We start from the raw sequence: 27,826 nt of genomic DNA on the forward strand, positions 1-27,826 counted from the left end.
GCATGGCGCTTGCAACGCCAGGGTTGTGGGTTCGTTTCCCATGGGGGGCCAGTATGAAAAGAATACAAATAAATACAAATGTATGCACTCACTAACTGTAAGTCGCTCTGGATAAGAGTGTCTGCTACAGTTGAAGTCGGAAGTTTACTTACACTTAGGTTGGAGTCATTAAAACTCGTTTTTCAACCACTCCACACATTTTTTGTTAACAAACTATAGTTTTTGGCAATTGGTTAGGACATCTACATTGTGCATGACACAAGTAATTTTTCCAACAATTGTTTACAGACAGATTATTTCAATTACAATTCACTGTATCACATTTCCAGTGGGTCAGAAGTTCACATACACTAAGTTGACTGTGCCTTTAAACAGCTTGGAAAAATCCAGAAAATGATGTCATGGCTTTAGAAGCTTCTGATAAGCTAATTGACATCATTTGAGTCAATTGGAGGTGTACCTGTGGATGTATTTCAAGGCCTACCTTCAAACTCAGTGCCTCTTTGCTTGACATCATGGGAAAATCAAAAGCAATCAGCCAAGACCTCAGATCTTTGAAAATGAACAAAAACGACACCTGTACCTTTCGTTACAGCTGCTGGTATAGCCTTCTCTTTTGTAGCCTCAGGTTCTAAGTCAAATACAGAACAGTTTTGAATGAGACCCTCTAAACAACAGTCAAAGGGTATTGACTTGATTGAAGACATGAATGTGTGTGCAAGGAAACTAAATCCATATACTGTACCTTTCTTAAGAGGGGCTGGTTTGGCCATCTCTTTCACACCCTCAGGTTCTGAATCAAGTAGGAACAACACGTTTACATTTTAGTCATTTACAGTTGAAGTCGGAAGTTCACTTTAGCCAAATACATTTAAACTCAGTTTTTCACAATTCCTGACATTTAATTATAGTAAAAATGCCCTGTTTTAGGTCAGTTAGGATCACCACTGTATTTTAAGAATGTGAAATGTCAGAATAATAGTAGAGAGTGATTTATTTCAGCTTTTATTTCTTTCATCACATTCCCAGTGGGTCAGAAGTTTACATACACTCAATTAGTATTTGGTAGCATTGCCATTAAATTGTTTAACTTGGGTCAAACGTTTTGGGTAGCCTTCCACAAGCTTCCCACAATAAGTTGGGTGAATTTTGGCCCATTCCTCCTCACAGAGCTGGTGTAACTGAGTCAGATTTGTAGGTCTCCTTGCTCGCAACCACTTTTTCAGTTCTGCCCACACATTTTCTATAGGATTGAGGTCAGGGCTCTGTCATGACCACTCCAACACCTTGACTTTGTTGTCCTTAAGCCATTTTGCCACAACTTTGGAAGTATGCTTGGGGTCATTGTCCATTTGGAAGACCCATTTGCGACCAAGCTTTAATTTCCTGACTGATGTCTTGAGATGTTGCTTCAATATATCCACATATTTTTCCTTCCTCATGATGCCATCTATTTTGTGAAGTGCACCAGTCCTTCCTGCAGCAAAGCACCCCCACAGCATGAAGCTGCCACCCCCGTGCTTCACGGTTGGGATGGTGTTCTTCGGCTTGCAAGTTTTCCCCTTTTTCCTCCAAACATAACGATGGTCATTATGGCCAAACAGTTTTATTTTTGTTTCATCAGACCAGAGGACATTTCTCCAAAAATGACGATCTTTGTCCCCATGTGCAGTTGCAATCCATAGTCTGGCTTTTCTATGGGGGTTTTGGAGCAGTGGCTTCTTCCTTGCTGAGCGGCCTTTCAGGTTATGTCGAAATAGGACTTGTTTTACTGTGGATATAGATACGTTTGTACCTGTTTCCTCCAGCATCTTCACAAGGTCATTTGCTGTTGTTCTGGGATTGATTTGCCCTTTTCGCACCAAAGTACGTTCATCTCTAGGAGACAGAACGCGTCTCCTTCCTGAGTGGTATGACGGCTGCATGGTCCCATGGTGTTTATACTTGCGTACTATTGTTTGTACAGATGAACATGGTACCTTCAGGGGTTTGGAAATTGCTCCCAAGGATGAACCAGACTTGTGGAAGTCTACAAAACAAATTCTGAGGTCTTGGCTGATTTCTTTTGATTTTCCCATGATGTCAAGCAAAGAGACACTGAGTTTGAAGGTAGGCCTTGAAATACATCCACAGGTACACCTCCAATTGTCTCGAATGATGTCAATTAGCCTATCAGAAGCTTCTAAAGCCATGGAATTTTCCAAGCTGTTTAAAGGCACAGTCAATTTAGTATATGTGAACTTCTGACCCACTGGAATTGTGATACAGTGAATTATAATTGAAATAATCTGTCTGTAAACAATTGTTGGAAAAATTACTTGTGTCATGCACAATGTAGATGTCCTAACCAATTGCCAAAACTATAGTCTGTTAACAAGAAATGTACAGGCTTCCTTCTTTTCACTCTGTCAATTAGGTTAGTATTGTGAAGTAACTACAATGTTGTTGATCCATCCTGTTTTCTTCCATCACAACCATTAAACTATGTAACTGTTTTAAAGTCACATTTGGCCTCATGGTGAAATCTCTGAGCGGTTTCCTTCCTTTCCGTTAACTGAGTTAGGAAAGACGCCTGTATCTTTGTAGTTACTGGGTGTATTGATACACCATCCAAAGTTTAATACCTCCACCATGCGCAAAGGGATATTCAATTTCTTCTTTTTTATTTTTACCCATCTACCCTTTGCGAGGCATTGGAAAACCTCTCTGGTCTTTATGGTTAAATCTGTGTTTGAAATTAGCTGCTCGACTGAGGGACCTTACAGATAATTGTACGTGTGGGGTACAGAGATGAGGAAGTCATTAAAATATCATGTTAGACACTATTATTGCACACAGAGTGAGTCCATGCAACTTATGTGACTTGTTAAGCAAGTGTTCACTACTGAACTTAATTAGGCATGCCATAACAAATATGTAGAATACTTATTGACTGAAGACATTTCATTTTTTTCATTTTTTTATTAATAACATTTCCAAAAACATAATTTCACTTTGACATTATGAGTTATTGTGTGTAGGCCAGTGACAATTCAGGCTGTAACACAACAAAATGTGGAAAAAGTCAAGGGGTGTGAATACTTTCTGAAGGCTCTGTATGTTCTCTGTGTATGTTTTTTAATACTGTGAAATCAATTTTTGTAACTAAACAAAACAATATACATAATGGATTCACACCCCTTTTGATAACTTTACAGAACTATTCAACCCCTTTTGACCAACACTGAAATCAGTGGAGGCTGCTGAGGGGAAGACAGCTCATAATAATGTATTGGATGGAGTCAATGGAATGGTATCAACCACATGGAAACCACGTGTTTGACGTGTTTGATGCCATTCCATTGACTCCATTCCAGCCATTATTATGAGTCATCCTCCCCTCAGCAGCCTCCACTGACTGTAATGTACGCTAACATTTATTTCCTATACTACCAATGGGTTCCAAAGAGAAGGCCAAACCTGTCCCTGTAACGACAGGTATTTACGTAGTGTTCAGCTGCTGACGTTAAGCTGCGTTGAAGCTTTTTTATGTAACAAAGCAATTTGAGGGGCTGCCAAACTTTAATAATTTCTTAAAAGGCCCAGTGCAGTCGAAAACATGATTTTCCTGTGTGTGTGTGTGTGTATGTATGTGTATATATATATATATATATATATATATATATATATATATATATATATATATATATATATATATATCCACACTGAGGTTGGAATAATACTGTGAAAATCATGATAATGCCCTTTTAGTGTAAGAATTGTTTGAAAAGACCACCTGAAATTTGCCTGTTTTGGTGGGATGGAGTTTTGGCCTGCCTGGTGACATCACCAGGTGGTAAATTAGCTAATAGTCCAATAAGAAAGAGTTCCAAAACTCTGCCAATAACAGCTAGTTTTCAGTTTTCCCCTTCCCACTCAGACTACTCCCAGACAGTCCGAGCAAGATTCTTACTTCAGAAATCGCTCTTTGCTAAGAATCTATTTTTGTTTCCTTCTGACCATTTTTTCTTTAAAAAACAAATCACAGTAATGTACTTAATTGTTACCTAGAAATGATTTGATATTGTCATAAAAGCGGCTGCATTGGACATTTCAAGTCTGTCATTGTGCTGTGCAACAATTTACATTTTGTTCTTATTTGTACACACAGAGCCTGAAGCACCAAAAGAAAAGACCAAACAAGCTGCTGTAAAGAAAGGTGAGACATTATCTTTAAAATAGTACAACACTGTACAGAATTTGTTAATTTTCACCAGTGGTGACATTTTCTTTGTCTAAACAATGTGAGCAAAATGCACAGATCTGGGACCCATATGTATCAAGCGACTCGGAGTAGGAGTGCTGATCTAGGATCAGAACCCCCCGTCAATGTAATCTTGAGAAAAGTTAGGTCACATTTTCTCCCACAAAGTCTCAGGATGTGAAACAGCGAAGGGCTGTACGTCGGTAAATGTTATACCGTTTTCAGCATGATACAGTTGAAGAACCTCTAAGATACAAACCCTGGGGTTTGGACTGACTGTCAACTAAACTGACTTTTAGTATACACTCCCTACAGATACTCCTTTTAATAACTAGGCACAGTGTTTGCTCAGATCTGTGCAGGCGCATCTACAGGTAATCTCAACACCCAGAACCAAATGTTTTGTGAGTTTTGGACAAGTACACCCAACACCCTCCACCTCACTCTTGAAAGCCTCTGCCAATGACCAAGCCCTCCACTTCCAAAAATCAAAATGATGCCAGCTGTAGGGTCACCTCCCTCAGCGAAATCATGATTTGTCCAAATAATTAATGCAACAAACCAGTGCAACAGACGTTTTGTTCCTTACATAGCTGAATAATGACTGCATGACGTAAGATTGCAATGTTTTTGTCTGTCACAAAAGACTAATCTAAAGGTGACCTGAAAATATCACATTTGCCATGGCTCTGGTCTGCTGATTGCGGGATTTTTTTGCGGGAGAAAAATGGAGGCCAACTTTTGTTGTACGTGAATAGTTGTCACATTGTTTGATTTAGACATTAAGTTGCACCTATAACTGGACCAGTTCTGACAGACATTTCTGTTTATACAACAGGTGGTTTGGAATTCCCATTGTTAGAGCCTATCCTGCCCATGATATACTAGACAACATACACATGCCCAGTACATTCATAAAAAGTGCAATCGTTTACATTGTTACCTAGCAACGCACTACTACCACTACTTTTACAGATCCACTGCCCTGCCATGCAATTTATAAACTTGATCTCCACTGTAAAAAGCATTTAGACATTATCTCCGACATTTGCAACATTGTTGCAATATTGAAATTGGATCTCCATTGTGTCCAATAAGAATGTGTGGGGAGTGAGGAAGAGACAATAGCAGCTTTTCTCAGCCAGTCAAAATCATGAATCCGCATAATTTTTATGGATATATACAAATAAATGTCAATAGAAAAACAGGTCAAACAAAGCTTCAGCCCGAAGTGATTTTGTTAGCTGTGTAGTTGGCTAGCTAGCAAGTGGGGGTGGGGGGGGGGGGGTGGGGGGGCTGAAGCTTTGTTTGACCTCCATAGCAACCATTTTTGTTTGCCATAGTTCTGGAACTATCAACCAGTGCTTGGGTAGTTTTGCTTTACATGGCAGTCAATGCCTAAAATTGCACTTGACAACCAGTGTTAGTGTATGTAGCATCACATTTTGTTGAAACAAAAATCATGGTTTGGGAAAGAATCTTGCATTTTAATGCTGGTAACCCGTAATAATACATTCGAGTCCATGTGTTATGACATTATCATGGCTGTGGTGGTCTACGCCACTCTGCTTCGCATCATGGGTATTAACACGTCACAGCCAAGGATAAAAATGTCATAACACATGACCTCTGACACCTAATTTGCATGTAGAGCGACACATCACATTTTCTGGACAAAGGATAGATTTTCTTTGGCTGTGGAGCTCGCATCTCCGATTGCGTTACGGGAGAGTCTAGCGGTTGTAACAAAGGCAGTCTCATCTTGCGGTAATGTTCTCAGATGGATTTCTCAACATGAGAAAATACAAAAGCATTTAGTACAATTGAAACAAGACCACTTTCCCTTGGTTACAGACAGACAAAATCACTTCGTGCATAAAGCTAAAGTTGAAACGAGTCTGCAGACATTATACAGGGTTCATCTGTAAAATACTTCCCTGTCAAAATAAAGGTTAAATATATATTTTTTTAAATTAAGTTGTCTAGAATAGATAGAAGTTCATGATAAATGTTGTACATACATATGAATAAGATCTAAATCTGTATCAAATGCATTCTTCCCTGTTGGGCCAGATATATTTAAAGATAAGGCCAAACCAGCCCATTTAAAGAAAGATACTACTGTAGTGCTTGCATTAGTAGCAATTAGTTGCTTATGCGCAGTACTGCCCTCTAGTTTTCATTAGTGCTCATTAGCTGTTGAAGTAGCAGTCCAGTACATTTTTTATTTGGATATATTTCTGTCACAAATATTATTTTGCATGCTTTTTATTCTAGAACATGAGTCTCCAAAAGAGAGGGCTAAACCAGCACCTGAAAAAAATGGTAATAACCTTTATCTTCATCTAAATAATACCTTTAGTGTAATAAAGTGTATAATGCAAACCAATTGTCTTTACATTTACATTTTAGTCATTTAGCAGACACTCTTATCCAGAGCGACTTACAGTTAGTGAGTGCATACATTATTTATTTTAATTTTTTCATACTGGCCCCCCGTGGGAATTGAACCCACAACCCTGGCGTTGCAAACACCATGCTCTACCAACTGAGCTACATCCCTGCCGGCCATTCCCTCCCCTACCCTGGACCAATTGTGTGCCACCCCATGGGTCTCCCGGTCGCGGCCGGCTACGACAGAGCCTGGATTCGAACCAGGATCTCAAGTGGCACAGCTAGCACTGCGATGCAGTGCCTTAGACCACTGCGCCACTCCCTTTAGAAAGGGATGTTATTGTAATACAAGTTGAACTGATTGTAAATGGGTTTATTAGCATTTTATGAAAGAATAGAGCCTTAGTGTTACATTCCCCAGCAAGAAAATAAAAACATTGTCACTCAAACAGAAATGGGAACTAACAAAGTCACAAACAATAACCAAAACAAAACAGGTGGGGTTTTAGGAGTGGTTCTGAGAGACACTCATGGGGGTGTCCACTGAAAGTTGACTAGCATCAACTGGGACCTAAAACACACCCACCATGAGCGCCCACTAAATTTGCCTAAGAAGAGTCAAACCAAAGAAAAACCCACACCAAACTTAAAGACAGGAAGCAAACCAAAAAGTTGAGCAAAAATGAAAACAGGGAAGATCAGATTGTTTGTCTAGAAATCAAAATAGGGAGCGCCAACTAAAGGTGTTAACCCTCCACATCTCTCAAGACAACTGGAGCACTGGGCCAGCCACTCTTAAATATCACCTGGGCCAGCACAGATGAAACACCTTCCGACTAACGAGATGGACAAGCCCACACAGGTCTAACACACACTGACTACCGATGTGACCCTACGTGCCAATGTGCTATACGTGCTGAAAGTCCAACCTCAAAGCATAAATGGAAAAACCAAAACCTGTAACAATAGTAATAATGACAAAATAAACTATGTCTATTAAGTAAGTAAAATATAGTTGTTGAAATGCTTCTGTACTTGATGATCTACTCACGGTGAGCCCTATTCAGAGTGTAGTTAAGTACTCAGACCTTTGCCAAATGATCTATTGAAGTCAACATTTGAGTGAAGTACATCCAGTATCTCAAGTCGGAATGCAATGTTTGAATTCAGTCTATTATATTATTAACTGTAACTCGCTTTTCTTTATTCCAATTTAAGGAACCAAAAGTGGCCAAATCAGTACCTGTAAAGAAAGGGTCCATTACATTTTTCTGAAGTCCTCACAATCAGTGTCCAGTGTATCTAGAGTAAATACTGTATAGAATGTGTGTATTTGCATGTATCTTATATGCACTGAGAAATATGATGTTAGAACATGAGACTAAAAGACAAGGCTGCACAAGCAGCTGTCAAGAAAGGCAAGAGCTTATTATGAATTTTTCCTATAATTGTTTAGATTATTCATGAATAGTGTAATATTTCAATAGGAATTGTATTTATTTTAATACATTATCTTCTGTCAAACTATTTACCAAAGAAAAGCCCAAAGCAATTAATATAAAGAAAGGTATAGATGTTTTGAAAGCCATCCGGTAGAACTCGAGAACTAGATCAACTTAATGCGCATTTATGTAACAGGCTTCACTGTGCTGCTTAGCAGTATTGCTCTTCACTCACAACAAATATACTGGTACTTGATCTCGTGCCCTCTTCCTCACCAACACACATGAGCGCTCTGCTTGACAATGTACCGCCGTGCTTGGCATTTAACCCAACCCCTCTGAATCAGACATCCACATGATCAGCGTTCAGGGAGCAGTTGTTGTTGGGGGTTAACTGCATTGCTCAAGGGCAGAATGGCAGATTCTGTCCAACTTGCCAGCTTGGGGATTCGAACCAGCAACTGAAATGTGTCTTCCGCATTTAATCCAACCTCTGAATCAGAGACGTGCTAGGGGCTGCCTTGATCGACATCCATGTCATCGGTGCCCGGGGAGCAGTTTTTGTTGGGGTTAACTGTCTTGCTCAAGGGCAGAACAGCAGATTCCAACCAGTGACCTTTCGGTTACTTTCCCATCGCTCTCAACCGCTAGGCTACATGCCAGCCACTGCATTTCAAACTGTGCAGTGAGTTTATGGTAGATCTTAGCTCCCTTACACTCACCCCTCTAAACTCGCTCCACAGTGAACCCAGTCGTTGAGCAACTGCGGATCCGGGACTAAACGGCACCTCTGTAACAGTGCTGCTTAGGAGTATTGCTTCCTCGCTCACAAATCAAAATGTAATTTCACACATGCGCCAAATACAACAGATGTAGACCTTACCGTGAAATGCTTTCTTAAAAACCCTTAACCATCAATGCAGTTTCAAGAAAATAGAGTTAAGAAAATATGGATGTATTTCAAGGCCTACCTTCAAACTCAGTGCCTCTTTGCTTGACATCATGGGAAAATCAAAAGAAATCAGCCAAGACCTCAGAAAAACTTTTGGGACCTCCACAAGTCTTTCACCCTTGGGAGCAATTTCCAAACGGCTAAAGGTACCACGTTCCTCTGTACAAACAATAGTACGCAAGTATAAACACCATGGGACCACGCAGCCGTCATACCACTCAGGAAGGAGACGCGTTCTGTCTCCTAGACATGAACGTACTTTGGTGCGAAAAGGGCAAGTCAATCCCAGAGCAACAGCAAAGGATCTTGTGAAGATGCTGGAGGAAACAGGTACAAAAGTATCTATATCCACAGTAAAACTAGTCCTATATCGAAATAACCTGAAAGGCCGCTCAGCAAGGAAGAAGCCACTGCTCCAAAACCGTCATAAAAAAGCCAGACTACGGTTTGCAACTGCACATGGGAACAAAGATCGTACTTTTTGGAGAAATGTCCTCTGATCTGATGAAACAAAAATAGAACTGTTTGGCCATAATGACCATCTTTATGCTTGGAGGATAAAGAGGTTATCTTGCAAGCCGAAGAACACCATCCCAACCGTGAAGCACGGGGGTGGCAGCATCATGCTGTGGGGGTGCTTTGCTGCAGGAGAGACTGGTGCACTTCACAAAATAGATGGCATCATGAGGAAGGAAAATTATGTGGATATATTGAAGCAACATCTCAAGACATCAGTCAGGAAGTTAAAGCTTGGTCACAAATGGGTCTTCCAAATGGACAATGACCCCAAGCATACTTCCAAAGTTGTGGCAAAATGGCTTAAGGACAACAAAGTCAAGGTATTGGAGTGGCCATCACAAAGCCCTGACCTCAACCCTACAGAAAATGTGTGGGCAGAACTGAAAAAGTATGTGCGAGCAAGGAGGCCTACAAACCTGACTCAGTTACACCAGCTCTGTCAGGAGGAATGGGCCAAAATTCACCCAACTTATTGTGGGAAGCTTGTGGAAGGCTACCCGAAATGTTTGACCCAAGTTAAACAATTTAAAGGCAATGCTACCAAATACTAAAAAGAAAGGAGGACCAAGGCACTCTTCATATAATTAATTAAAATGCCTTTATTAGTATGGCATGTTCAATAGAAACAAGATTTTTTTTAAATCTTTAAAAAAATATCTTGTTTGCCTTGGTCCTCCTTTCTTTTAGATGACCAATTCACCCCTTTGACCAAAGAGCACCTTCTGTCTACCAACATTTACTATTGTGTACCTTAGTAGCGCTTCCCTTCCTCCTCTTTCTGCTACCAAATACGAATTGAGTGTATGTAAACTTCTGACCCACTGGGAATGTGTTGAAATAAATAAAAACTGAAATAAATAATTCTCTCTACTATTATTCTGACATTTCACATTCTTAAAACAAAGTGGTGATCCTAACTGACCTAAGACAGGGAATTTTTACTAGGATTACATGTCAGGAATTGTGAAAAACTGAGTTTAAATATATTTGGCAAAGGTGCATGTAAACTTCCGACTTCAACTGTATATGCATTTGCTATCAACTAGCAGCTGCAGTGTTGACCCTTATAACAAAGTATGTTTTATTCTCAAGCCACATTTTATTTCTCATGGTTGTTTCAAATCCTTAAGTTTTAGCTAACAAGATGCTTGGTATATGAAATGGATCAGGATTGTTGGAAAACATCCTCTCCTGCTGAGATAAATATAACAAAAAACATAACGTATTATTATTTCATTTTTCATTTAATATAGAAGCTTCCAAAAGAAAAGGCCAAACCAGTCACAAAAGGTGTCTGACTTCCAAGAGAGATAATATTAAGATTTGTTTGGGTCAGTTTTTGCTTTTAGCACACATCATTGTCAGTTTTATCTAAATAATTACTAATGGATTTCTAATAAATACGGTCATAATGCATTATAAGACTTGTCTTTAGTATTTATGCTGATAATGTGTCAGTATCATCTTATAATGAATCAGAGTTATGTCACATCGAACCTGTTGAAAAATTGCCACATAGAAAGATACTGTATCGACATCAGTTGATTTATAAAACATTATAAAGAAGGGCTCATACAGTGCATTCGGAAAGTATTCAGACCACTTCCCTTTTTCCACATTTTGTTACGTTACAGCCTTATTCTAAAATGGATTAAATAAATAAAAATCCTAATCAATGAACACACAATACCCCATAATAACAGAGAAAACAGGTTTTTAGAAATGTGTGCAAATTTATTAAAAGTAACAACAGAATTACCTTATTTACATAAGTATTCTGACTCTTTGCTATGAGACTCAAAATTGAGCTCAGGTGCATCCCGTTTCCATTGATCATCCTTGAGATGTTTCTACAACTTGATTGGAGTCCACCTGTGGTAAATTCAATTGATTGGACATGATTTGGAAAGGCACACACCTGTCTATATAAGGTCCCACAGTTGACATCTTGGTTTTTGCTCTGACATGCACTATGAGGTCAAAATAATTGTCCGTAGAGCTCCGAGATAGGATTGTGTCGAGGCACAGATCTGGGGAAGGGTACCAAACCATTTCTGCAGCATTGAAGGTCCCCAAGAACACAGTGGACTCCATCATTCTTGAATGGAAGAAGTTTGGAACCACCAAGACTCTTCCTAGAGCTGGCTGCCCAGCCAAACTGAGCAATCAGGGGAGAAGGGCCTTGGTCAGGGAGGTGACCAAGAACCTGATGGTCACTCTGATAGAGCTCCAGAGTTCCTCTGTGGAGATGGGAGAACCTTCCAGAAGGACAACCATCTCTGCAGCACTCCACCAATCAGGCCTTTATGGTAGAGTGGCCAGACGAAAGCCACTCCTCAGTAAAAGGCACATGACAGCCCTATTGGAGTTTTCCAAAAGGCACCTAAAAGACTCTCAGATCATGAGAAACAAGATTCTCTGGTCTGATGAAAATAAGATGGAACTCTTTGGCCTGAATGCCAAGCGTCACGTCTGAAGGAAACCTGGCACCAACCCTACAGTGAAGCATAGTGGTGGCAGCATCATGCTGTGGGGATGTTTTTCAGGGGCAGGGACTGGGAGACTAGTCAGGATCGAGGGAAAGATGAACGGAGCAAAGTACAGAGAGATCCTTGATGAAAACCTGCTCCAAAGCGCTCAGGACCTCAGGCTGGGGCGAAGGTTCACCTTCCAACCGGACTACAACCCTAAGCACACAGTCAAGACAATACAGGAGTGGCTTCGGGACAAGTCTCTGAATGTGCTTGAGTGGCCCAGCCAGAGCCCTGACTTGAACCCGATCGAACATCTCTGGAGAGACATGAAAATCTCCTGAGTACTCCTGAGTGGCGCAGTGGTCTAAGGCACTGCATCTCAGTGCTAACTGTGCCACTAGAGATCCTGGTTCGAATCCAGGCTCTGTCGCAGCCGGCCGCGACCGGGAGACTCATGGGCGGCGCACAATTGGCCCAGCGTTGTCCAGGGTAGGGGAGGGAATGGCCGGCAGGGATGTAGCTCAGTTGATAGAGCATGGCGTTTGCAACGCCAGGGTTGTGGGTTCGATTCCCACGGGGGGGCCAGCATAAAAAAATATGTATTCACTAACTGTAAGTCGCTCTGGATAAGAGTGTCTGCTAAATGACTAAAATGTAAATGTAAAATAGCTGTGCAGCGACGTTCCTCATCCAACCTGACAGAGCTTGAGAGGATCTGCAGAGAAGAATGGGAGAAACTCCCCAAATACAGGTGTGCCAAGCTTGTAGCGTCATACCCAAGAAGACTCTAGTCTTTTTGCTTTTTCATTATGGGTTACTGTGTGTAGATTGCTGAGGGGGAAAAAACTATTTAATCCATTTTAGAATAAGGCTGTAACATAACAAAATGTGGAAAAAGTAAAGGGGTCTGAATACTTTCCGAATATACTGTACATGCTTACAGCATGTAATGTTATACATGCTCTACTACTTATGTTCATGATCAGCACATTGTTTGAATGTAAAGGAATTAGGTACATTGTTCAGATGTTATTATCTCCTGTCAGAGCAGATACTCCCAAAGAAAACGCCAAACCGGTAGCTGTTAAGAAAGGTACTGATAGTGTTTGGCTTCTTCAGAATGCTTTAGAAGTTGCTAATGCTCAATGGTGCTTCCTAGGCTTCTTTAGCAGCATCAGAAGTGCTATAGCTGCCTGATTATGTTGTTGCATTTAGAACAAATGTTATCCAAAATAATGGTTATTTTAGAACCTGAGGCTCTAAAAGATAAGGCCAGACCTCCAGCAGTTAAGAAAGGTACTTTTTGTTGCTCATACTCACTAGTACTTCTAATGTTGTTGCATTTCATCCAATGCTACTTTTGTATTATTGTTTTATTTGCTGAATTAAGGGAAATCAAATACATTTGGTTACGTTGCCCCCTCAATGAATATATGTATCCATGTTGGGCCAATTGCAACCATCGAAAGCAACCCTATTATCGCCAGCTGATCTCTCGTTAAACCATCAATACGTGCTAAAATCACCCACACAGCTGATCTCAATTGCAACCATGTCACGTATGTTGAGAGACTGGTCGGACCAAGGTGCAGCGTGAAAAGCATACATGTTTATTAACTAAATAAACATTCAACAAAACAAGAAACAACGTAACGTGAAGTCCAAAGGGCTATACACATACCAGCCTAACAGGAACAAGATCCCACAATACACAGCAGGCAATGGGCTACCTATGTATGATCCCCAATCAGAGACAATGAGCAACAGCTGCCTCTGATTGGGAATCATACCCGGCCAGACATAGAAATAGCAAAACTAGAACCTAAACATAGAATATCTAACATAGATACTCACGCCCTGACCAAACCAACTAAAGACAACCGGCCTCTCAAGGCCAGGGCATGACAAACCAACATTGGCCACTGATTTACCCCTCCCTAATGCTGATGTTGAGGTTATCTTTTAGTCCTGATCGCAGCAAACATTTTTCAAGACAATCTTTCCCTCTGGTTGGTGTTATCATCGGAACAACTTAGACTTGCTTTGTGAGCAGACTAAGGGCGATTTATCTATTTGACAATCATTCAGTACCACGGAAATTAAGTATTTCCTGGTTTACCACTGCAACGCTACTGTGGCAATTTACCCGGCACGTTGTATGAATGAAAAACTAATGTTGGTGTAGCCTACTCTTATTGTTTTATTTGTTTCCAATTTATGTAATCCCTTAAAACTGTCTTTTTAAAGAAAATGGTTTGATATGGTCATTATCAAGATCAGAGGTAAAATATCTCTGGACAGTCCATATTTGAAATCTGTAACTATATCAAGAAAATCCTGTGTAGCTCAGTTGGTAGAGCATGGTACATGCAGCGTCAGGGTTGTGGGTTCAATTCCCATGGGAGACCAGTACGAAAAAAGTATTAGAATGTATGCACTCACTACTGTAAGTCACTTCATTTTTTTATCAAATGAAAATGTAGCCTATAAAGTTATTTCGAATGGCGTATATTATTTTACCATTTAAAGTGAAACATTTGAATTAAACATAGGCCTAATACTTATATATTCTTATACTATAATAAGTATTTTTACATTCATCAGCCTTACGGTTTCCGCTGCTACTGATAGGTCGATATTTCATTGGGGGCAAGAGTAGAGAATCTTGACCAGCTGTCTGGTATCTTAATCACTTGACACGGTAACAACTGATCTGCTGGTTTATTATTGTGGGTTTTTCATTGCAATCAAGCTTAGTTTAGCATGCAGGTGCATGTAATCTCCTGTTACTAGCGTTTTAAGAAATCCAGCTGTATTGCGTAGCATAGCGCAACATTCGGCCCGTTGGTTGCAATTGACTCGTTGGTTTTTATGGGGTTTACTATCATTTCCTAACAGCCCTCTTGTTTTAAATTCCCTTTGACCTTTACCCTTTCAGGTGACCAAATATGCCCTTAAAATGTATTGTTTCTTGCAATGTAGAGCCTGTGGCACGGAAAGAGGCCAAAGCTGTGCCTGAAAAGAATTGCACATTTTGTGAAGTTGTTATGCCCTTTCAAAAATCACTGTAGTCAGGGTTGGGGTTAATTCCACATATTCAATTCAAATTCGATTCCCTCTCCCTGTAAATTCCATCAATGCAATTCAATTCAAATTCCAGGTCAGTCTTAAAGAGAGAATTAAATTACTCTTAATTCCAATGTAAGGTCAATTCCAAAAATGTCATTCCCAATTCAATATTATCCCAAACAATTACACAAATTCCAATTCTGAATTAAATTCCCTCAGGCTGTCAGGCTGATCATTTCACTGTTCAGGTAACCCAGCTAGACTGGAAATATAGAATAACAAGTTGAAATGATTTAAAACAAATCCTGCAGTAAATTTTTTATACTAAATGTGTTATTTCCATTAACTGGGAAATGCAAAAATATTGAATCTCATTCAATTAGAATCCCAATTGAATTCCTATTCATACAGTCTAATATAAATTCAATTCTTGAAGATTGTTGCATTTCAAATTGAATTCCATGTACATTCTCCACTTCATGAGTGAATTCAAGAATTGGATTTGATACGTACACTCAACAAAAATATAAACGCAACATGCACCAATTAAAAATATTTTACTGAGTTACAGTTCATATAAGGAAATCAGTCAATTGAAATATATTAATTAGGCCCTAATCTATGGAGTTCACATGACTGGGAAAACAGATATGCATCTGTTGGTCAAAGATACCTTAAGAAAAGGTAGGGGCGTGGATCAGAAAACCAGTCAGTATCTGGTGTAACCACCATTTGCCTCATGCAGTAAGACACATCTCCTTCGCATAGAGTTGATCAACAGATTGTAGCCTGTGGAATGTTGTCCCACTCCTCTTCAATGGCTGTGCGAAGTTGGTGGGAACTGGAACACCCTGTCGTACACGTCGTACCAGAGCATCTCAAACATGCTCAAAGGGATTTTGGCATTTTCTACTTGCAGAGAATGTGCAATATATTGCATACTCAAGTGTTTAACTTGCAGTGTAATTCTTATTTTTGTGCTCTAAATGTTTTGTATTTTTACCGGCAACACAGAGACTCAAGCTACAAAAGACAATGTCAAACCAACAGCTCTGAGGAAAAGTGGGTTTGGCCCTAATTTTCTTTTAAATAACTTCTCAACTGTTTTCATCAGACAGCGACGATAGGTTTTATTTCATATATTTATAAATGAATTACTTACATCATGAAGTGTTGATAAACAGCTCAATGTTTAAAACTAGTCAGAAAATAAGATTGGTTAGATGGTGCTCTCTCTTATTGAAGCAGATAATCCCAAAGAAAAGGCCCAACCAGTCTCTGTAAATTAAGGTATTCATGTACAGTAGTGTTTAGATGTACATAGAAATCATAGATTTACTAATGCTAAATATATTTTGTGAATTATTAGCTTCCAATTAGAACAATTCAATGCTCACAGCTGGCCGTGACCAGGAGACCCATGAAGCGGTGCACAATTGTCCCAGCGTTGTCCAGGCAAGGGGAGGGTTTGGCCGGCCGGGATTTCCTTGTCCCATCGCGCTGTAGCGACTCCTTGTGGCGGGCCGGGCACCTGCAAGCTGACTCCGGTCGCCAGCTGGATGGTGTTTCCTCTGACATATTGGTGCGGCTGGCTTCCGGGTTAAGCGAGCAGTGTGTCAAGAAGCAGTGCGGCTTGGCAGGGTTGTGTTTCAGAGGACGCATGGCTCTCGACCTTCGCCTCTTCCGAGTCCGTAGGGGAGTTGCAGCGATGGGACAAGACTGTAACTACCAATTGGATATCACGAAAAAGGGGGTAAAAGTACAAAAAAATAATTTAAAAAAATAAAGAACAATTCAATGCATCTCAAAATTGGCAAAAAGATGTAGGAGAAGGTTTCACAATGGCAATTTATTTGCATAGTGCAAGTTGGGGCCAAACTGTCTGCTTCGAATGAATGTATTTTAAACGCTACGTAGCTCCCAACACTGAATGAGTGCCTCTTTATATAAACTGAAATACAGTGCCTTCTGAAAGTATTCACACCCCTTTTCTTTTTCTTCATTTACAGTGGGGAAAAAAAAGTATTTAGTCAGCCACCAATTGTGCAAGTTCTCCCACTTAAAAAGATGAGAGAGGCCTGTAATTTTCATCAAAATGAGAAAAAAATATCCAGAAAATCACATTGTAGGATTTTTAATGAATTTATTTGCAAATTATGGTGGAAAATAAGTATTTGGTCAATAACAAAAGTTACTCAATACTTTGTTATATACCCTTTGTTGGCAAAGACACAGGTCAAATGTTTTCTGTAAGTCTTCACAAGGTTTTCACACACTGTTGCTGGTATTTTGGCCCATTCCTCCATGCAGATCTCCTCTAGAGCAGTGATGTTTTGGGGCTGTCGCTGGGCAACAAGGACTTTCAACTCCCTCCAAAGATTTTCTATGGGGTTGAGATCTGGAGACTGGCTAGGCCACTCCAGGACCTTGAAATGCTTCTTACGAAGCCACTCCTTCGTTGCCCGGGCGGTGTGTTTGGGATCATTGTCATGCTGAAAGACCCAGCCACGTTTCATCTTCAATGCCCTTGCTGATGGAAGGAGGTTTTCACTCAAAATCTCACGATACATGGCCCCATTCATTCTTTCCTTTACACGGATCAGTCGTCCTGGTCCCTTTGCAGAAAAACAGCCCCAAAGCATGATGTTTCCACCCCCATGCTTCAAAGTAGGTATGGTGTTCTTTGGATGCAACTCAGCATTCTTTGTCCTCCAAACACGACGAGTTGAGTTTTTACCAAAAAGCTATATTTTGGTTTCATCTGACCATATGACATTCTCCCAATCCTCTTCTGGATCATCCAAATGCACTCTAGCAATCTTCAGACGGGCCTGGACATGTACTGGCTTAAGCAGGGGGACACGTCTAGCACTGCAGGATTTGAGTCCCTGGCGGTGTAGTGTGTTACTGATGGTAGGCTTTCTTACTTTGGTCCCAGTTCTCTGCAGGTCATTCACTAGGTCCCCCCGTGTGGTTCTGGGATTTTTGCTCACCGTTCTTGTGATCATTTTGACCCCACGGGGTGAGATCTTGCGTGGAGCCCCAGATCGAGGGAGATTATCAGTGGTCTTGTATGTCTTCCATTTCCTAATAATTGCTCCCACAGTTGAGTTCTTCAAACCAAGCTGCTTACCTATTGCAGATTCAGTCTTCCCAGCCTGGTGCAGGTCTAAAATTGTGTTTCTGTTGTCCTTTGACAGCTCTTTGGTCTTGGCCATAGTGGAGTTTGGAGTGTGACTGTTTGAGGTTGTGGACAGGTCTCTTATAACAAGTTCAAACAGGTGCCATTAATACAGGTAACGAGTGGAGGACAGAGGAGCTTCTTAAAGAAGAAGTTACAGGTCTGTGAGAGCCAGAAATCTTGCTTGTTTGTAGGTGACCAAATAATTATTTTCCACCATAACTTGCAAATAAATTCATAAAAAATCCTTCAATGTGATTTTCTGGATTTTTTTTTTCTCAATTTGTCTGTCATAGTTGACATGTACCTATGATGAAAAATACAGGCCTCTCTCATCTTTTTAAGTGGGAGAACTTGCACAATTGGTGGCTGACTAAATACTTTCTTCCCCCACTGTAGTTTTGTTACAGCCTGAATATTAAATTAATTAAATTGAGATTATGGGCACTGATTTACACACAGTACCCCATAATGTCAAAGTGGAATTATTTTGTAGATTATTTAGTAAATTAATTTTTAGAATGGCATCAGTAATATTCAACCCCTTTGTTATGGCAAGCCTAAATAAGATCAGGAGTAAAAATGTGCTTAACAAATCACATAATAAGTTGCATGGACTCATTCCATTTTCAATAATAGTGGTCCCTTAATCGAGTAGTGAATTTCAAGCACAGATTCAACCACAAAGACGAGGGAGATTTTTCAATGCCTTGCAAAGAAGGGCACCGATTGGTAAATGTGTAAAAATAAAAAAAGCAGATGCTGAATATCCCTTTGTGCATGGTGAAGTTATTAATTACACTTTGGATGGTGTATCAATACCCCAGTCACTACAAAGATACAGGGGTCTTTCCTAACTCAGTTGCCAGAGAGTAAGGAAACTGCTCAGGGATTTCAACATGAGCCCAATGGTGATTTTAAAATAGTTACAGAGTTTAATGGTTGTGATAGGAGAAAACTGAGGATGGATCAACAACATTTTAGTTACTCCACAATACTAACCTAAATGACAGAGTGAAAGAAGGAATCCTATACAGAATAACAATATTCCAAAACATGCATCCTGTTTGCAACAAGGCACTTAAGTAATGCTGCCAAAAATGTGGCAAATAAATTAACTTTTTGTCCTGAATACAAAGTGTTATGTTTGGGGCAAATCCTACATAACACATTGCTGAGTACCACTCTTCATATTTTCGAGCATGGTGGTGGCTGCATCATGTTATAGGTATGCTTGTCATCGGCAAGGACTAGGGAGTTTTCTAGGATAAAAGTAAACAGAATACAGCTATAAGCACAGGCAAAATCCTAGAGGAAAACCTGGTTCAGGCTGGTTGCATACCAAGACGACATTGAATGTTCCTGAGTGGCCTAGTTACAGTTTTGACTTAAATTGGCTGACAATGGCTGTCTAGCAATGATCAACAATCAACTTGGCAGAGCTTTTAAAAGAATAATGGGCAAATGTTGTACAATCCAGAGTGCAAAGCTCTCTAGAGACTTACCCAAAAAGACTCACAGATGTAATTGTCGCCAAAAGTGCATCTTTAAAGTATTGACTCAGGGGTGTGAATACTTATGTAAATTATATACTGTATTTCTGTATTACATTTTCAATAAATATGCATAAAATTCTCAAAACATGTTTTCACTTTGTTATTATGGGGTATTATGTGTAGATGGGTGAGAAAAATATATATTTAATCCATTTTATATTCAGGCTGTAGCACACACAACAAAATGTGCAATAAGTTAAAGGGTACGAATACTTTCTGAAGGCACTGTATGCCTCTCTTTTTTTTTATAAGAGCCTGAGGCTCCAAACGAGAAGGCCAAACCACTACCTGTGAAAAAAGGTAGGTAATTCCAGTATTAACACATCAACAATGTTAATTATTAGAATTACCACACATTGACAGTGTCTAAATAACATCCTTACCTTTACTGAATGCTGTTTATGAACAGTCTGAAATGTCTGAAGATCGAGGAGGAGTCCTATTTCTTTAGATTGTGTTCTCTCCTGTCAAAGCAGATACTCCCAAAGAAAAGGCTCCCAAATCAGTCCCTGTCATGAAAGGTATTCATGCATAGTTTGGCAGCTGTAGAAATGCCAGACTGACTTTTTGCAGTAATTTCAGGGCAGTGCAATTTGAGTTGAAGTTTGTGCTTTAATACATTTTGCTCGCTACAAAGCCATGAATTACTGTTTGGTTTCTTTTACAATTTCTGAAGTAAACAAACTCATTGTATTACATGCTATTTTTTTTTACCTCAGTTGTCTCTTTGCAATGACTGACAAACATGCTTTTGTATTACCAATCATTTCTCTGTCTTATCTTGTGCAGAACCTGAATCTCCAAAAGAGGCTAAGGCAACCCCTGCCAGGAAAGGTACAGTAGCTACTGCATTGTCTTTCACATTTCTTTCACTGTAAAATAATGGGTTTATACTGTAATCAATTATTGCTGTTATTAAATACATAGTAAGGTTTATTTAATCTTGTTCCCATTCTCAAGCTAAAAGCTGAATTGCAGTAAAAGAAAATAAAATTAAGTGGGTCTAGATTTAGGGAAATAAAAAGTGAATTGAAGGGTTGATTGAGCAGTTCAGGACTGGAATGGAAGGTGCATCGTTGAACTCTGAGCGGAGAGAGCACTGCAGTAGCCGTTAGGGGAGTCACAGTCTGTATATCTCGCCATCTCTGACGTCCTGCCTGCCTTTCCATATAGCAACCACCAATAACTTTGTGCAGCACCCACTTGGGTGATGCTACTGCAGCCGACGGGCACTGAAAGCTCACCACACTTTAGTTTTCGGAATATTTTCATATTTTACGAGCCATCGCATGTATCTCTCTTTTCTCTATTCTAATAATAGTACATTTTATTTCAAATTTATTTCAACAGGGAGTCATACATAGACATATACATTTGCTATTGGACAAGCATCAAAATTACGATTCCACAATTTGAATGAGTTTTATCTTTGAGTTTTAACTCTTTAAAACTACTAATAAACCCTATACAACCCACTTAAAGGCTACCGTAACATAATGTAAAGTATTCCCTTTCTATTTGAATGAAGTGATTTATACAGGTTTTTCAACAGTTCTATCAGTATTTTGAATGTTTCAACATATATAGTTGGAATCAAAGTGATATTTAAAGAACAGAAGATTGATGTGGTTTTGTGTGGCCTGATCGAATGGAATTTCCATCCTCCATTACACCTCAGAATCAGGATCGTAGTGTTAAGTCGAGTGCAGTTTGCCGTTTATCTCAGTTTGAAACCCGGCCTGAATCTAACAAATTATAGCTACCCTGTTGCTTTTCAATAGCTAGGTTTCCATCCAATCTGCGACAGATTTTCATGCAAATATTCTAAAATCTGCATAAAAACAATATGTGCATTTTCCCACCAGAGATATTTCCGTCAAATGTACTTGTTGGAGATAAAAGGCTGTGCTTGATGACTTATTGCACATAAAAATAAATGTTGCTGTTAAATTCCCATGTACCGAATAAAAAATACAACTTAAATGGGTTTCCATCGCATTTTCAATTCTACTGATGTTTTTGTCACAAAAATATTGTGCGTTATATAGTGGTCTGGTCTTGGCACGTGCGCTCTAGCCAACAGCTAGAGCGAGATTATTGTTATTTGTCAAACCGTAGCCAAGCATCGATCATCATGTCACCAGAATAAGATCCTTGATATTTGTTGGAAAGGAGCATGAAGCTAATTACCGTGCACTTTCACCACGCTGTGAAGTTCATCAGAACTTATTTCATAGCCTAATAAACCGCATGCTTTCCCAAGTCGTAGTGGGAAGACCACACAATACATCATCACGTGACTTCAAGTTTACTTTGATATGATGGTTATTATATCAATATGTGCGCATAAAGGCGTTTCCACTGCCATTTCTCGCATAATTAATTTTACAGACACAAAAAGATCCCACCTTGTCTAGCGTATTTTGTTTTGTCGACATAGTTTACCGACCCAGTTTTACCAACAAATGTACTGTTTCCATCAGGCCTGTCGTGACATTTTTTTATCCGACATGTACTTTACTCGCATAAAAAGGTTGGATGGAAACCTGGTTAATGGCCCCAAAATGGTTAGAAGATTTTCAGAAATACATAATTGTTTTATTGATATCCCTTTGAAATATAGAAAAATCTGTTGAGAAGAAGCCTGCCAAAGAAGAGAAAGCAAAGGGTAAAGTACCCCTATTCTTTTATATTCCATTCTAGTGTTCTCTATTGTATTCTTTTTCTAGTATATCCTATTCAGCAACCCAAATCTAAAGGCACTCTGTGATACTGTAGGAATTTGTAAAAGATAGCCCTCATTGAAACATTGATCATTGTGACATTAAAATCATCACCTCTCTCTTCAACAGCAGAGCATGTTATAACAGACGCCTTCGTCACAGAAGGTAAATATTATTTTCACAAAGCATCTATGTATCACATACCAGTTACACTTTTAACAAAGTCGAAGGCCTTCACAGTATAAGGCCAACATAAATGCTTCACAAATTATTTAGAAGAAAATGAGGGTGTGTGGACTGTCTCTTTTTTATCATTATCCTCTGGATGCTTTGCAGATGAGATGCCCTACTTCCAGTGCTTTTTTGTGGATGAAGATGAGGCCCAGTATCCCTTCTACCCTTTCTCACCACTCCAGATGTGAGAGCCCTGCCCAGTGCAGAGGACAGAGTCTAGAAAGCCATGGGACGAGTTGGGTGACACCTTTAGTGTGGAGTCAATAATAAAACACTAATAAAACCAAGCCATGGAATCCACTACTGCCATGTTGCAGCCTAGCGTCCAGAGCTGGTCTTCAACAGAAACCTAGGACAGCGAAGCACTTTGAATAACAGAAAGTTATTTATTTTTCCTGAATTGGTTGAGCTCTCATGGATAGCCAACATCATTCCTTTCCAAATGTGTTTGTATTGTATTTTGTTTTTGATAGCTGATGTGGCATGAGTTGATCAATATCAGCATATCAGTATTTTTAATGGAACAATGCAAACTGTGTTTTCATCTGTTGCTGCAGGTTTGCCTTTTTTAGGGCCTTGCTAATACTTTTTTTGCTTGATTCAATTTCCGCTTTGATAGTTGTCCGTTGCAGGGCATATTTAAACAAATTGGAACACAGATTGTATCGTTGGCTTTCATACTTTTCAAATTCTCAGCGTGGCTCAAGCAATTTATCTGTCTGTCGTCACAGTCAGTTGAATGGGAGCTGCATTCGGGAGCAGTGTTGGTCTGGAATTTGGGGGAAGAGCTCGGTTGGGCTGGACTACAGACTGCTGCTCTGCTGCTGTGGACTCTGAATTACGCTTTATTTACATGATCAAGGGCTCTATATCATTTCTCTCATACTAAGACATCAGTGGGTCGTTCCATCTCAAAAAGAGGATTTCGACACCCACCAACTCAGATAAGATTAGCATTCCTGCAATATTATTTTGTTGAAATATCATTTGATCTCTGAGAAATTAAGCTAATTGATGGCACCCAAATTGGCAATTTTATTCAATAAATATAGACCCTAACATCTGGGATCGCTTTTTTAAAGATGTTAGGTACTATATTTATTGAATATTATATGAATCCTATACATTTAAATGGCCAATTTGTGTGCAATCAATTAGCTTAATTACAAAATAATATTGCAGGAATGCTAATCTTATCTGTTTCGAACTACAGAAAGGATTTCAGAACAATCTGAGATGGTGGGTGTCATGGCTTGCTGAAATGACATTCAACGACCTCAGTGGAGTTTTACCTCACTTTGACCTAAGTGACAGTTTTGTTTTTAATGTTGGATTTCTTGCCGTTGTGTATACTTTCACAATGGTAACTAACAATGAGATAGTAATTCCATTGTAGCTGAATATGTTTCCTCTTTGATTTTCAGGCTACTTTGCTTTGTTCCATTTTCTTATATTCTTCTTCATCAGTTTGCATTTGTTAACTTTGAGGAAGCGTAAAGCTTTTCATCAAATTCATAGGGACCTCATACTCATATATATTTTTTAATCGTCTCGTGCCTAGAAGTCTATGAAGTTGTTTTGTATTGTATGTCTGGAAAGGAATAACCATGCACAATATACTATATGTCCATGAGAGCTCCCAGATTCCGATCAACTTGATAAAACACCCTCTGGCTGCTCCACAGGTGACAAGTGGCAGACTCAGTCATGGTGTTCTGAAGTCTTATCAACCATCTATACTTCTACAACATGCTCCTCATTTTGATAAGGGTGCTGATTCTAAGCATTCCGTTGTCTGATCTTTCAGAATGAGGTTGAAGAAGAATTTTTCATTTTTAATGGGTAACACGTCAGTTGGAGTGCACTTGTTGCAATCGAGTGTCCTTGAAATATTTCATTTTGTGTGATAATTCATTTGGAACTCATTTAAAGTTGGTGTTATCCATTTGTGTCAACATGACTTTAAATTCGACATAATTTATTGCACTGGATTACACCATCAATGACATCAATGACCTTAAACTAACTGGAACATGAGAAGGAGAATACATATGTTAATGATCAAAATCAATGTTTGTATCCCTTATCGATGTATTGATACACCAAAAGGAACAGCTGCCTAGCTCATGAGTACCACAGAGTCCTTTTGGTAGGGTCTACACAGCTGGGAAACTGGTTGAAATAAGGTGTGGAAAAAACAAGTCCAGTTTACCATTCTGTAATGTGTATAGTGACTTATGAATCATATATAATCAAGTAATATAGTAATATAAACAATATATTATGATATAATTTATACAATTATAATATTTTCAACAATAGTGGTAATAATAATGCATGTATGGCAATTGTATTAATTTTTGTGGTATGTTATGAACAGATTGATATAATTTCAGATTGATTATCTTATAATTTCTGAAAGACAAGTTGGGATTGCAGTCAATACATAAACCTACAGTACCAACTTCTACTTAAGTTAAACTGTGTTCTTGGCTAATTGTATGTTTTTAATTAAATTAACAACTTGAATTTTGACAATCAAGTACGTGTAGCCAAATATTGACACGGTTCCATCTTTCAGTATCAGTACCTCTGCACAAAACATGTATTTGTTGCAAAAGAATGTGATACTTTGGAACACGAAATGCCTTTAAATTCTCATTTGGCCTGTACCAAATGTTGTTTACATGTATATTTTTGTGGAGAGCAAAAGATAAGACTGATTGTGAAATAGTGCATTTATGCTGAGTCCACTAATCATGTTAAGGCTCCTAATCTGTGTGTTAAATGCTTTGACTGAACTGAGGAGAGGAAATAATTGTAGGTCCTCCCAATTGTAATTTTGACAAGCAAATACTACCTTATTTGCTATTCAAGGGCATATGATACATTTTGTCTCAATTTATCTGTTCATTTATCTGTGTGCAATGTTTGATATAATTTTTTTGTGAATGGTGTAAGGAAAGTATACATGTATGACCTTGCAGCTAGTACTGAGGATTATGAATAGATTAGGCTAGCTAACACAAAATGTACTATGCTCTAGACCCAGGATTCAAATAAACTGCAATGTGCCGACATCGCAATACTCTTGACTTTTAAAGGTTATCTACATGTATGTTTTAGCTGACATCCGCAGTGTTTACCGTAAACGTCAGGGAAATTGCCTTTAACAGTCAAGTTCATTGCGATGTTAGGGCATTGGGGTTTGTTTGAAATATATTACTTATCTTAGAAGTCATTCAAATAGCATTCTGACTATTTAGCTACCAAAGTAGTTAATTAATACAATATTTGCCTTAATACATTTTGTAGCTAGCATAGACTACAATGGTAGTGGTACTGTAGAATACAATTAGTAGAATACATAACGGTGTCATCTTGACAGTTAGGCTCTATACTATTATTAGTAGTAACCACTGTAAGCTTATAACATGTGTGGCCATACAAAGACAGGATGGTACTCTGATGGCCCACCAACATTTTGAAGCATTGTGCATGAAGTGTGTTAAAGGTTCTCTGCTTTCAAGTGTTCTTTGTCTGGTATTTAACCACAGTATATTGATCTACTGTAACATCAATATGACAGTGCCAGATCTATTTCAATTGGAATTACACTACCAGTCAAATGTTTGGACACACCTACTCATTCAATGGTTTTTCTTTATTTTTACTATGTTTTAAATTGTATAATAATAGTGAAGACATCAAAACAATGAAATAACACCTATGGAATCATGTAGTAACCAAAAAGTGTTAAACAAATCAATATTTGAGATTCTTCAAATAGCCACGCTTTGCCTTGATGACAGCTTTGCACACTCTTGGCATTCTCTCAACCAGCTTTATGAGGTAGTCACCTGGAATGCATTTCAATTAACAGGTTCTTAAAAGTTAATATGTGGAATTTCTTTCCTTCTTAATGCGTTTGAGCCAATCAGTTGTGTTGTGACAAGGTAGATATTTGGTAAAATATTTGGTAAAAGACCAAGTCCATATTATGGCAAGAACAGCTCAAATAAGCAAAGAGAAATGACAGTCCATCATTACTTTACGACATGAAGGTCAGTCAATACGGAAAATGTCAAGAACTTTGAAAGTTTTTTCAAGTGCAGTAGCAAAAACCATCAAGCGCTATGATGAAACTGGCTCTCATGAGGACAGCCACAGGAATGGAAGACCCAGAGTTACCTCTGCTGCAGAGGATAAGTTCATTAGAGTTACCAGCCTCAGAAATTGCAGCCCAAATTAAATGCTTCACAGAGTTCAAGTCACAGACACATCTCAACATCAACTGTTCATAGGGGACTGTGTGAATCAGGCCTTCATGGTCGAATTGCTGCAAAGAAACCACTACTAAAGGACACCAATAAGAAGAAGAGTCCTGCTTGGGCCAAGAAACACGAGCAATGAACATTAGACCGGTGGAAATTTGTCCTTTGGTCTGGAGTCCAAATGTGAGGTTTTTGGTTCCAACCACCGTGTCTTTGTGAGACACGGTGTGGGTGAACGGATGATCTTTGCGTGTGTATTTCCCACCGTAAAGCATGGAGGAGGAGGTGTTATGGTGTGGGGGTGCTTTGCTGGTAACACTGCAGTGAATTATTTAGAATTCAAGGCACACTTAACCAGCATGACTACCGCAGCATTCTGCATCGATACGCCATCCCATCTGGTTTGTGCTTAGTGGGACTATCATTTGTTTTTCAACAGGACAATGACCCAACACACCTCCAGGCTGTGTAAGGGCTATTTTACCAAGAAGGAGAGTGATGGAGTGCTGCATCAGATGACCTGGCTTCCACAATCCCCCGACCTCAACCCAATTGAGATGGTTTGGGATGAGTCGGATGGCAGAGTGAAGGAAAAGCAGCTCAGTATATGTGGGAACTACTTCAAGACTGTTGGAAAATCATTCGTGGTGAAGCTGGTTGAGAGAATGCCAAGAGTGTGCAAAGCTGTCATCAAGGCATAGGGTGGCTATTTTAAGAATCTCAAATATAAAATATATTTTGATTTGTTTAACACTTTTTTGGTTA

Source organism: Coregonus lavaretus (assembly GCF_964263955.1).
Source record: "Coregonus lavaretus genome assembly, chromosome: 18".
NCBI classification, from domain to species: domain Eukaryota; kingdom Metazoa; phylum Chordata; class Actinopteri; order Salmoniformes; family Salmonidae; genus Coregonus; species Coregonus lavaretus.